A 12,419-nucleotide genomic window follows, 5' to 3' on the forward strand; every position below is an offset into this window, starting at 1 on the left:
GCTTTTCTTATTACAATATACATTCCCACTATGTACTTTTCCGTTCTAATTCACTATTCTGTCTGTTCTAGCGTGTTGCGGGTACTGGACTGGATGCCTGGACTCTCCTCATGGATAACCGGCCAGAAGCCCATGTCACATACAATGTATTTAACTAAACTATAAATGTACACAGCCTACACTGAATAGGGCTGGCGTGACCTCAGCCCGTACAGCAGGTGCCAAAGCACAGGTCCCGCTAGTAGAAAGGATCCAAAGCAAACACGTTTTCTAAAGTGAATAATAATATTTATTGACTGGAAAGGGATAAGGGAAAGGGAGAACAAAACAGGAACAACAGTAAGACAAACAAGCACTAAACAATAACCCACTCAGCTTGATAATACAAACTAGTACCACACAAGCAAATGACTATCGCCAGGGAAAACTAACTTGCCGGGCAAGACCAGCAAGACAACATAATGAAGGCTAAAGAGCCTACAAACAATGGCATGAGAGCCTACAAACAATGGCATGAAAGCCTACAAATGTGACAGGTAGCCTACAAATGATGTCCACATCAATGGCGTAGCGCCCAAACACAATACAACCAGTATCAACCGTGGCTTAGAGCCAAGTGGTGTGGGAGAGCACAGGCTTTATCCACCCGCCCCTTTTGATTGTAATTGCCCTCAGCTGTTGTCACCACTGGGCCTGCAGGATACTCTACAGGGAGGGGCGGGGGTACCTGAGCAGAGGGGGGGAAAAGAAAAGGGATTAAATTCCTCATACAAAATAACTACCTATACCAACCTGATGTCAACATTGAACGGAACACGATAACAATGATGAGCCAACCCACCTACGTAACAGCCCATCACCATTTTAATATGATGTGCATGGATTTACCTGTGTGTCAATTGTGGCACCCATTGCACTCCTGACCATCCCTGGAAGAAGGGATCCCCTACTATGCGTTTCTTCTCAAGATTTTTTCCTTGCTGATTTCAAGGGAGTTTTTTCTTGCCCGTGTGGGGGCATGGGTAAAGGGGGGTGTCATAACTATGTTAAGCCCTTTGAGACTGTAATGGTGATTAATGGCTATACAAATAAAATTGTGGACAAAGTGTCAAGCTCAGCTGTACTGGAAAATGTCCATTACAGCTTAAAGCTCCCCTTTCGTAAGGATAATATATAAATAAATAAATAAAATAATGTGAATCTTCCCAACAACAAAGCTGTAGCCCAGCAAAGGGCACAGCACCTGTTAAAGAAGTTCAAAAAAGATCTAAAGTTCTTTAACGAATACAAAGAATTCATGAAGGATGTTGTAGCAAAAAGATAATCAGAAGTCATACCACAAGACCAGTTGGAACATAAAAGTGGAAAAGCATGGTTTATACCACATCACAGAGTCTACCACCCACGCAAAAGGACTTTGCGCGTGGTGTTTGATTGTGCATCCGTGTACGGTGGAACATCTCTAAACAAAGAGCTGCTGCAAGGCCCTGACTTAACAAATTCACTGGTAGACGTATTGCTTCGTTTACGCCAGGGCTCCATAGCTATTATGACTGACATTGAGGGAATGTTCCACCAGGTGAGAGTGGCAAAAGAGGATGTAAACTATCTGCGCTTTCTCTGGTGGCCAGATGGGGATGTTACACAAGAGCAGGCAGAGCACAGGATGACAGTGCACATCTTTGGAGCTGTCTCTTCCCCAAGTTGTGCCATATTTGCCCTGTTGAAGACAGCTGATGACAACCAAAATGATAATGCAGCTGAGATTGTAAACACCATCCGGCAGAACTTTTACGTTGACGACTGCTTAAAAGCTGTAAATACTGTGGAGCAAGCAACATATCTCTATGAGAACCTCACACACCTGTGCGCCAAAGGGGGATTTCGGCTCAACAAATGGGTGGGATTGGGATCAAAGCTGGGTTGGGATGACCAAATCCCGCAAGAAATGGCTCAAGCGTGGCAAAAGTGGCTAAGTAGCCTAACTTTATTGGATGCATTTAATATCACCAGAAGCTTTGCACCCAAAAATTTGGAGCTGCAGAGAGTTCTTCAAGGAAAGGGTTCAAATCCGGGATAGCTTTTAACAGTTATTTATTGATTGATTGATTGATTGATTGATTGATTGTCTTTGTTTCGAACATGCAAGCAATAAAAAAACATGATTATTAATCAATTAATGATTATCAATTGATTATTAATAGATGAAATAAAAAATAAGAGACAACAAAAAAAAACACAAAAGAAGTCAAATTAAAAAAAAAAAAATTCTACATGCTCGAAAGGGGGTAGGAGGAAGTAAAAAAACGTATCTAGTCCTACCCCTTAATAGATCAATTTAGCTTGGATAGATGTCACCAACATGTCAGTATAATACAAGCTATAATAATGCATACAAATATGAATACAGAATAATTGTGTGTATATATATATATATATATACGTATATATATATACGTATATTTATAAATAGTCAATATAATCACACACAAATATTGTAAACAATTATATATATAATTGTAAACAATTATATATATATATACTATAAACAATTTATATTACATTATAAATACCTATACATGTATATTATAAGTTACTATATATATAGATATTACAAATATAAATACCATGTATATTACAAAACTACAGTCTACATATGTCAATGTTACAGAGGCTTTTCTAAATTTCTGTACATTTGTAGATGATGTCTTTATATTTGTTTTTGAACTGTCTTATGCTTTGGCTTTTCTGTACTTCCACACTTAACTTATTCCACAATTTAACTCCGTAGATGCTGATACAAAAGCTCTTTTTCGTTGTGCGTGTGTGGTGGACCTTGAAGTTCAGCTGTCCCCTTAACTTATAACGTCCCTCCCTTTCAGAAAACATTGCCTGTATGTTTTTTGGTAGCATATCATTTCTGGCTTTGAAGATTGTTTGGGCAGTTTTGAATTCAACCAGATCAGCAAATTTGAGAGTTTTGGACTGTATGAATAGTTGATTAGTATGTTCATGATAAGTTACATTATGGATTATTCTAATGGCTCGCTTCTGAAGAATACACAACGGTTGTAAATAGCTTTTGTATGTGTTTCCCCAGATTTCTGAACAGTAACACAAATATGGTAATATTAATGAGTTATAAAGAATATGGAGTGATTTATTATTCAGGAAGTCCTTGGCTTTGCACAGGACTGAGATGTTTCTTGATAGTTTGGTTTGTATGTGTTTTATATGAGGTTTCCAGCAAATTTTGTCGTCAATGATTACCCCTAGAAATTTGTTTTCATATACCCTTTCTAAGTTTACACCCTCTATTTGTACCTCAATGTTTTCCGATTTTTTACAATTTCCAAATATCATAATTTTAGTTTTATTTAGGTTTAGAGATAACTTATTTCTGTCAAACCATTTTTTTTGTCTACTAATCTCTACGGTCAATGTGGACAGAAGTTGCTGCAAATTTTCCTTAGAAACCAGTATATTTGTGTCATCGGCAAAAAGTATGAATTTCAGAGATTTCGATACGTTGCAAATATCATTGATATACATGTTAAATAACATTGGTCCCAGCACTGACCCCTGCGGAACCCCACACACAATGTCCAAGCATTCTGACTTAAATCCATCCATCATCACAAATTGTTGCCTTCTCTCTAAATAGCTCCTCACCCAATTCAAAACTACCCCCCGGATCCCATATTGTTCTAGTTTTGTAATTAATATATTGTGATTTATAGTATCAAATGCTTTTTTTAAGTCTATAAATGTCCCGATCGCAAATTTCTTATTGTCCGTGGCGTTAGTGATTTCTTCTGTGAGTTCTGTTAAGGCTAGTGCTGTTGACCGGTTTGTTCTGAATCCATAATGACTGTCGGTGAGTAATTTGTATTTATCTATGGATTTGCATAATCTGTCATTAAAGAGTTTTTCAAGAATTTTAGAGAATTTTGGGAGCAGAGAGATTGGCCTATAATTTGTGAAGTGGTGTTTATTGCCAGTTTTGTACATCGGTATGACTTTGGCTGTTTTCATTTTATTAGGAAATTGTCCAGTTTGGAATGACAGGTTACAGATGTGTGCTAATGGTTTAGAGATACCCGTAATTACCCTTTTGACAGTTTTTATGTCAATGTCATCACAATCAATGGAGTTTTGTTTTTGCATTTAAATCATTTACTTTATTTGGTAAAGTATTTCGGTATGGTAAGTTATACTATGGAGCAAAAGGAGAGGAAGCGTGTTGAACACGTGTGAGAGATATAACTTTAGTATGACTCTCTGCGGGTGTGGGTGAAATCTCTGGCCTCTCCACTTCGAATCCCCCGCTTTACGTCACCCCGGGCGTGGCCGGGGTGACGTAATGGCTCCGCCCCCGTCTAAAGGTGAGCTAAAGTAGTTATTGCAGCGTGTTCGATCCTGCTTCCTAGTGGCTATGTGAGGGTAATGCAGCTTGTGTGTTTGAATCTGCTTCCTAGGGTCTATGTGGAGGCAGTTTATGTTCTTAAAATACGTAACAATCCCTCCTTGGTCATCTCAGATGACCATACAATAATATTTTAAATCATAACTCCATTTACCACACCGAAAACATAGTCAAAGTAGGATAAATCATCAACACCATCAACCGAGTGGGAAAACTCCATAATAGAGATAAAACCACCACGGATTACCATAATACTGAAACGGCATTCGCCCTGATGGGTCTCATAGGTAATAAAAGTCATATTAACAGTACAACAATGAACATATATCCTGGTTATCATACAATCATATGGTCAAACAGCACACAAACAAAAGTATCCATAGAAATCCTAAGCTAATACTTTTTGGTTATGTGCAACAAGGTCATAACATTTTCAACATGTGCAAAAGTAAAGTACAAAATTAGTAGTCATAATACAAATTCAAAAAATTCAAGATTATTGATAGGCTAGCATGGATTTGGGTGGTTCAGGTGATCTTCATGTATTGGTGCGCTGTTGCATATGAGTGGTTTTGGACATTGTTGTAATCGCAGCCATTGTTTCTTCTGTCGCCGTCGGGGCCTGTAATTCATGAACCCAAGACTCGTCCCTCCTTGTCAAGGGCTCAGCTCACAGAGAGGTTACTTTCACATCATGGGAGCCTCCTTCAGGCGTTCAATCGTCGTCGGGTCAGCAACAGAAAACCTGTAAACAACTGTCTCAAAGAAGATCAACAGTACCATTGTCAAGTTGTCCGTGGTTTTTGCTGTTTTGTACTTTTTCCCCAACTTGAAAAAGGAATTGACATCTATTGGAGGTTTTGGGAAAACTGGATTCTACTCAAAATGTAATGACTTGAGTCCCAGGCAGTAGCTACGTTTACACTTTTCTTTCCTTTTTATTTTAAGTTAAACAGTAGCTCGCTATTTTCTCTTGCCATTAACCTTTAGGTAAAAAACCTTTGAAGATAAACAGAAACATAGAAAACACACATGAATATCAGCAATCCACACAACAATAAACCGACACAAACATGTGCAAAATAATTGACTTTCTCAGATATAAATTCTTGTACAAAATATACTGGAATTTTAAACTTAAAAAGTACACAAACAACGCAGAAATAACATTTTCCAATTGTGGAACATTCAATAATAAAGTATTAAATGCATAAACCATCACTTATACAAAACGGCTACTGCAGCCTCACCATCACCTTATTTCTAACAAGTGACAACTTAGTTTACAGTTCACGGTATAGGCAGACAACATTAGCATCCCCACTTGCAACGAATGCTGCGGTTAGAAGCTATTAATAGCACAAACAACGTTACCGGAGCAGCGGCAGACTTTGATGGAAAAGACCGGAAGTAGACTACATTCTCTTACCGGCTGCCTCTCCAGATTTCAAAGATGTTCAGTATGTACAATACAAGAGTTTTTATTACACGCGTTTGCTGTGGTTTTCTAACAGTCCTCTTGTTCTCTCTCGTGCCTCCTTGAAGCTCAATTAAAACACCTGCTGCTCGTGTCTGCGTCGCGTGTATGACGTAGCTTATTTTTGCATCAACCATTAGTTGAGCTAGTGAGTCCTTCCGCTCCCAATTTAAAATTAAATCACTATTTTTTTGTCCGTTAATTTCTTATTTTTTCCAGTGTATTTTCTTAAACCCCAAAGTAAAATTAAAACCACAGTTTGACTCGACAACCATTATCAATGCAGCGATACAGAAATAACTGGTTGCACTCGCAACCAAGCAACACTACACAATAACAAACATAGCCTGGTATGGTTGTTTAGAAATTTGTTATTCAAGTGATAATTCAGAAGTTATCGGTTGAAACCAATGTTATTGTAAGTCAATTATATTGAACTATTTTCTAATTATCTTATAGTTTTATACGTGGTATGCTTTCAATATCCCCTGTGTATGTAACAGTCGAGTAACCTCCATTATCTTGGTGGCTCTGACACACACGAGAGGACATTCACACATGGTATATGTATCCACCATTTGTTTTCATTTTATATTTTTACTTATTTTTATCTTTATATACACATTCGTAAGAAAAGCAAAAACGAAGATGCATCATAACATGCATCAACAGACCTAAAAATAAGCATATTATTTAACAATCTGAGTCCTCAGATGGGATTACTCCCTGCGGAGCCCTTCATTTCTTAAAGGGTCCACAGATAGGTCCGTTGAGTGGCCAAGAGTTCTTACACATTCAGAAGTGTTGCTAAGGGGAGCTGCCTCACAACAAACCAAAAGCCTTTGTTAACCATATGGTCATCTAAGTCATCATTCCTTAAGATGTCATAAATATGGGGCTGGCCGTTCCTTATCACTTGCGTCTCTGCGCTTCCCTGGGGATCAAGGGTAACAGGCCCAAACCAACACAGGATAACAAAGGAACAGAGTGAGAACTGATTTCCACTAACCTTAAAGGATTACATTTTAAACGACCCTGCAGAATAACAGGGTGACAAGACCACATGGGAAAACACAAACATACAAAACTTAAATTTGAACATTAACAAAATATCTTAATATTAAAAATTTTCATTTCAATATTAGGCATCATACTTCCGTTGTTACCGGAACGTTGTCAGTCAGGGTCCAGTCGGGGACTGTCGGGGTTATGTTATGGCTGTGCAATTTGGTTGACCATTAAACACAATTAGGGTGAATTATGGATTACATTTTATTCTATTTATGTAATTTAATTGTAAATATTGCCAATTATTAACCTTAGATTACGTGAAGACTTTTATTGAAATGTTATTCTCATAATTTGTAAGGAAATATATATTTTATTCTTTCTTATTTTGGTACTCTGGACCTCGTCAGGTCTGTTGAACTATGCATTTCTACCGCTTGTCCTCAGGATCCTCTATTGGGGGGGACTCTTCCGCTCTCCTACGAGGCAGGTTATCCCAGAATTCTCCTAATAAGAATCCCCAGGCCTGGATAATCCCCGGACTTCTGTGGACGAGCGGATCTACTGTCCCTGTACTGTCGTACAGGGATCTGGTTTGATGTAAGACCCCTGGGTTGGTGTCTTTTTGTAGGACTTCTTTCGGTTCTGGAATCCGGCTTTCCTAATTGTTGAATACAAGATAATGCATGCATATTGGTGGTACGATATTATATCTATTGCAATCGCTCCAATGGAAGCAATAGTTGACCTTTGAACATCTCACGCAGTGTTATTCAGTTTATTCGTGTGTAGTAGCTGATTAGTGCAGAATCTTACCCATGTAGATTTAATGTTCGCAAAAAATGTATTGTAATTGTGGCTACAGCAGTTGAGCTAACTCCCTCCTTGGGCACCGTTTAAAACCATGTGCACCATCTATTAATTAGACATATTATTCTAGCAGTTCAACCCTGTGTCTATTTGAACCAGCCTGGTTCTCTACCTGTCTAGCTACACAAAACGCATGAAAATAGACAGAAGGGCTCAGCAACCTGGAAAAAATAATAATTACTGTCAGTGTTTGGCATTCGTTCCTGCTTATACTGCCATTTCCTGGAGAGAGAGAGAATTAAGATCAATGCACAGAAGTAAAACGATGAGTGTTGGGCAACTTGTAATGCTTGTGTTGCCACCTCCTGAAGAGAAAAGAGAATATTTGTAGTAATGTAAACAATTAAAATGATGAATGTCGGGCATCCATCACTGCTCGGGTTGCAAAGGCCTGACGAGAAAATTGAACAAATTTAGTACAAATGCAAAACATTTATAGATCGTTTAAACTATTAATGTTGGTGAATCAAAAAACATTGATTACAACCTACACAAATACTTGTGTGTGCGATATTAACAAGGGACTGGCTTTCCGTATTTCAGCACCCAGACACACAGACCCCCAAATATACAAACAAATATACTAAATTTACATCCTGGTTCCAACACATGACTAGGTGTTAGGGGTGGGAGGGGGCAAGGGGGAGAAAGAACAATAAGATAAGACTTCCATTTTACTGACAATAGGAAGGGGTTTAGCCACCTTCTTTAAGCAATATGAATAAGGGAGTGTGTGGTAGAGAGCGTTTGAAGGTACAGCCTAGGTGTGTTCATCTTTAAGTTGCAGGGCTGTGTGATCTGCAGGGAAATCAATAGGTCTTTGTCTATGAAGTTGATGTGGCATAGGGGGTGTATAGAAATGTATTAGATCCCTCTGATTCAGTATGAATGTTAAAGTCAAGAGGGGTTTTGAACGGCAGTTTAATGCGTTAACCTATTGTTGCAAGGCAAATTTGGTCTCGTTTGGTGGGGGCAGACGATTCTTGAGCTGGATGGGGGGAAAACAGTAGATCGGCTTCTTGGAAAGCAGGGGGTTGTCCAGTTGGGACTTATAATAGTTATATTCTTGTCAGTTGGAGATGTTGAGATGTAATTGCGAATAATCTCGTTAACGAGTAGGGGGCACTACCAAGAACTACAAATATAGCGGCGGGGCAAACTACATACGTATCAGCCGATCAAAGAAACTTCTCTGAGTTCTATCTGTCCGGCTGATATCTGGGGTACCTTATGGCATAAGGCTACCACTTAACCGCAATTTGCGCTCTCACTAAACTCTTTCTCCGCACTGTGTGTACATTTATATATACACAGATAGTCCTATGAGATCCTCGGATGTAAAGGGGAACTACAAACAGAAGTTATCGTTAGTTTTAAACAGCCACAGAGAGAGAGAGAGGTGTCGTGGGAGGGGTGGGGGGGTCTTTACGAGGAGGTTTTGCTGGAGGAAGAGTGTTTGTCGGGGGTTCACTAAGATAGATGAGAGGAGGAGGAAAAGAACTTCAATTCAACTTTCAAATAGAAAGGCGTGTGGCCTTCTTCTTTCAGCAATATGAACAAGGAAGTGATTGGAAGAGAGTGTTTGAAGGCATTCATGAAGGGGGTGCGCAAGGAGGGGAGGGGGGTGTTGGACGGGATCTGAAGTGGGAGATGATAGGGTTTCAAGGGGAGGGAGGTGTAAGAGGGGTAGATTACCAGGGGCGTGCGGAGGGAGAGGGGAGAGGGGAGAGGGGGGCGTTGGATTCACTACCAAGAACTTCAAAGATGGCGGCGGGGCAAACTACATACGTATCAGCCGACTACAGAAACTTCTCTGAGTTCTATCTGTCCGGCTGAAAACTGTGGTACCTTATGGCATAAGGCTACCACTTAACCGCAATTTGTGTTCTCAGTACACTCTGTCTCTGCGCTGTGTGTACATTTATATGTACACAGATAGCCCTATGAGATCCTTGGATGATAAGGGGAACTACAAATAGAAGTTATCGTTGTTAAAAATAGCGACAGAGAGAGAGAGATGTGTTGTGGGAGAGGCTGGGGGTTGGATTTACGAGGAGGGTTTGGCGTGAGGAAGATTGGTGGTGGGGGGTTCATTAAGACAGTGGAGGAGGAGAAGCGGAGAGAGACGGGGTTGGAGAGAGAGAGAGATGGAAGGCCAGTGAGGGGACGGGGTGTTAGACTGGGCCTGGAGGGGGGTGGTGGGGACTTTACGAGTGTAAAGGGTTAGGAGGGACTCGTAGATTAATAATTCATCGTCTTTAATAACAAAATACCAACAGACTTGAATGTAAAATGTAAGCATGCAGTCTTGGATGGTATTAGCGGATCATCAGATAGGATGGTATTTACTCTGAACGTCCGCTATGGAGCTACTGCTTAGGAACACAGACCGTGCCGGCCTCAGGAAAGTTCAGGAGAATGGGAGAAGTGAAAGATAATAAGGATAGTAGCGAGTAGCGACCGTAGCGATTTTTATTTTGCATAACCTAACCTACAACATCATATAACCTTACGATTGACTATTTGTTGCAGACACTTACCGGAATCACGTTTAGCATAATGCTAACGGACCTACCGTTAGCTCCAGCTAATTAAGCAGTTTGCTCGGGAAATAAAGAAATATTCTCCACTTATAGTCTTCCTCACCGTTTTACACAGTCCTAGTGTGCTTTCAATTGTTTTGGCTCATTCACACACACATTCATACACCGAAGGCAGCAGTTAGCAGGGTGCTAACTGTCCATGTGTGTGTAAATCATAGGTGTAAATCATATCATATCTGTGTTTGTCGCTGTTTCCATGTTCAGTACAATGTACAGTTTATCATATTTTAACTTTCTGCTGGTACAACCCGCCCACTCACGTTAATATTTGTGTGTGCATGTTTGTGTTTTAGTTACGGAAAAACAACGTCGACGCCAGTAAAACGTGGTTTCAAGAGGCCTCCTCCGCCACCATTGTCCACCATTGCCGAATCCTTTTCAGATCGGTAAGCCTTGTTTGTTAATGTTATCGTTTGCCCATCAACGTGGATCACACATGCGTTGTGTTTTGCGATGGCATGAACAAGTACATTGTTAAAAGTGATACGTTATTGGTGTGAAATCAAACCTAGAGCTGATGCTATAGTTTCCCTACCCCATCAGAACATGAGAAATGTAACTGATGTTTCCAGAAAACTATAAATCATCTCTACTCATGTGCTGTGTGGTAACAACAGCAACTTATCTAATGTTGTGAAAAATGCCCATTATTTATTTCATGTATACTGTATAGGATTTCTCTGTTCATGGAGTGGAGGGTTTGGACAGCTGCTCTGCTGAGACCTCACTTCTCACAATACAAGCAAGGTACAGTGGTACCTAGGTTTTACTTGTCAAATGTTTAAAAATAACATTTTTAAAGTGAAGAGGCCTTTTATTCAGTCATCCAAATGTATAATTATGTAATACTGACTTTCTTTCTGATTTCCTAAATGCAGTGTTTCATCAGCAGATGAAAGATTGGGTGACATCAATGAGGACGCATTTAATGATATAACAAACTCTATGTAAGTGTTTTCAAGGACATAAGATGAGACTTTTCATGATATTTTATGGGTTATTATTTCTGTAAATTCTGTGTATGTAACATAATGTAACTAGCTGGGGTTGTCTGTCATCAGCATTGACTACGATGAGGACGAATACGATCCTTCTTGGCATCCAGACATGGAGGCGCAATCAGAGTTGCTGTTGGAAGAGGACACTGTAGAGGAAGACTCAATGACAGCGACGACCCAGATTACGTGCCACTTTTTCGTGTGTGGTATGGTTATTACCAATCTTCATAACCAACCTGTTATGACATTTATTTTACCTGATTTTATATTTCGCTTTTGATTATCAGTATTATTAATAATTTGAAACATTATAGAAATATTCTTTAATTTTTACAGCAAAGGCAGATCTCTGAATACTGGGTTCATCCTTGAAGAATGTCCATCAGTCACCATGGAAGACACTGTGCATGACGCGGGAGACGACACAGATCAAGATGATCATGAAGAAGATCTCTCTGTGCTGGAGCAAGAGCAAGTGACACAACATCTTCCCCAAAAAAATCAAAGAAGGCAACCATATAGATCAGAGATAACTGTTAAGGTGGAAGATGATATAATTGGCAAACCGGCTTCTATTGCTTACCATGACTGTCTGAGGCAGCTTTGTGAGTTTGTTGCTTTGCCAATAGATTCTTGTAAAGGGAAGGACCCCATCACACAAAAACAATGTCAGGCAAAAGGACTATTGAGATTAACATCAAGTCAAGGGTCACAGCTGCCGTCATTGAATGGGTAAGTCATGTTTTGGTAACACATGTAATTTAGTTTTTAATACAAAATATTATCATTGTTTTATATGACTTCACTTATTACATTTTTTCCATGTGTTTTCTCCTGCCCCTTTTTCAGCTGTGTCCTCAAGGTCATATCGTGTGGCGGTGGTCTTCCCAAACAACTTTAAAATTTGGCAGTCAGTTAGGAGACTTTCTAATGGCCACCAACATTTTGCTCACAGGCAACAACTACACAAAGGTGAAAATGCTTTTCAACTTCATGAATATGGGGATGTTCAATGAGAGATACTTTGCTGACATCCA

The sequence above is a fragment of the Gadus chalcogrammus genome, chromosome 18 (assembly GCF_026213295.1).
Source record: "Gadus chalcogrammus isolate NIFS_2021 chromosome 18, NIFS_Gcha_1.0, whole genome shotgun sequence".
NCBI classification, from domain to species: domain Eukaryota; kingdom Metazoa; phylum Chordata; class Actinopteri; order Gadiformes; family Gadidae; genus Gadus; species Gadus chalcogrammus.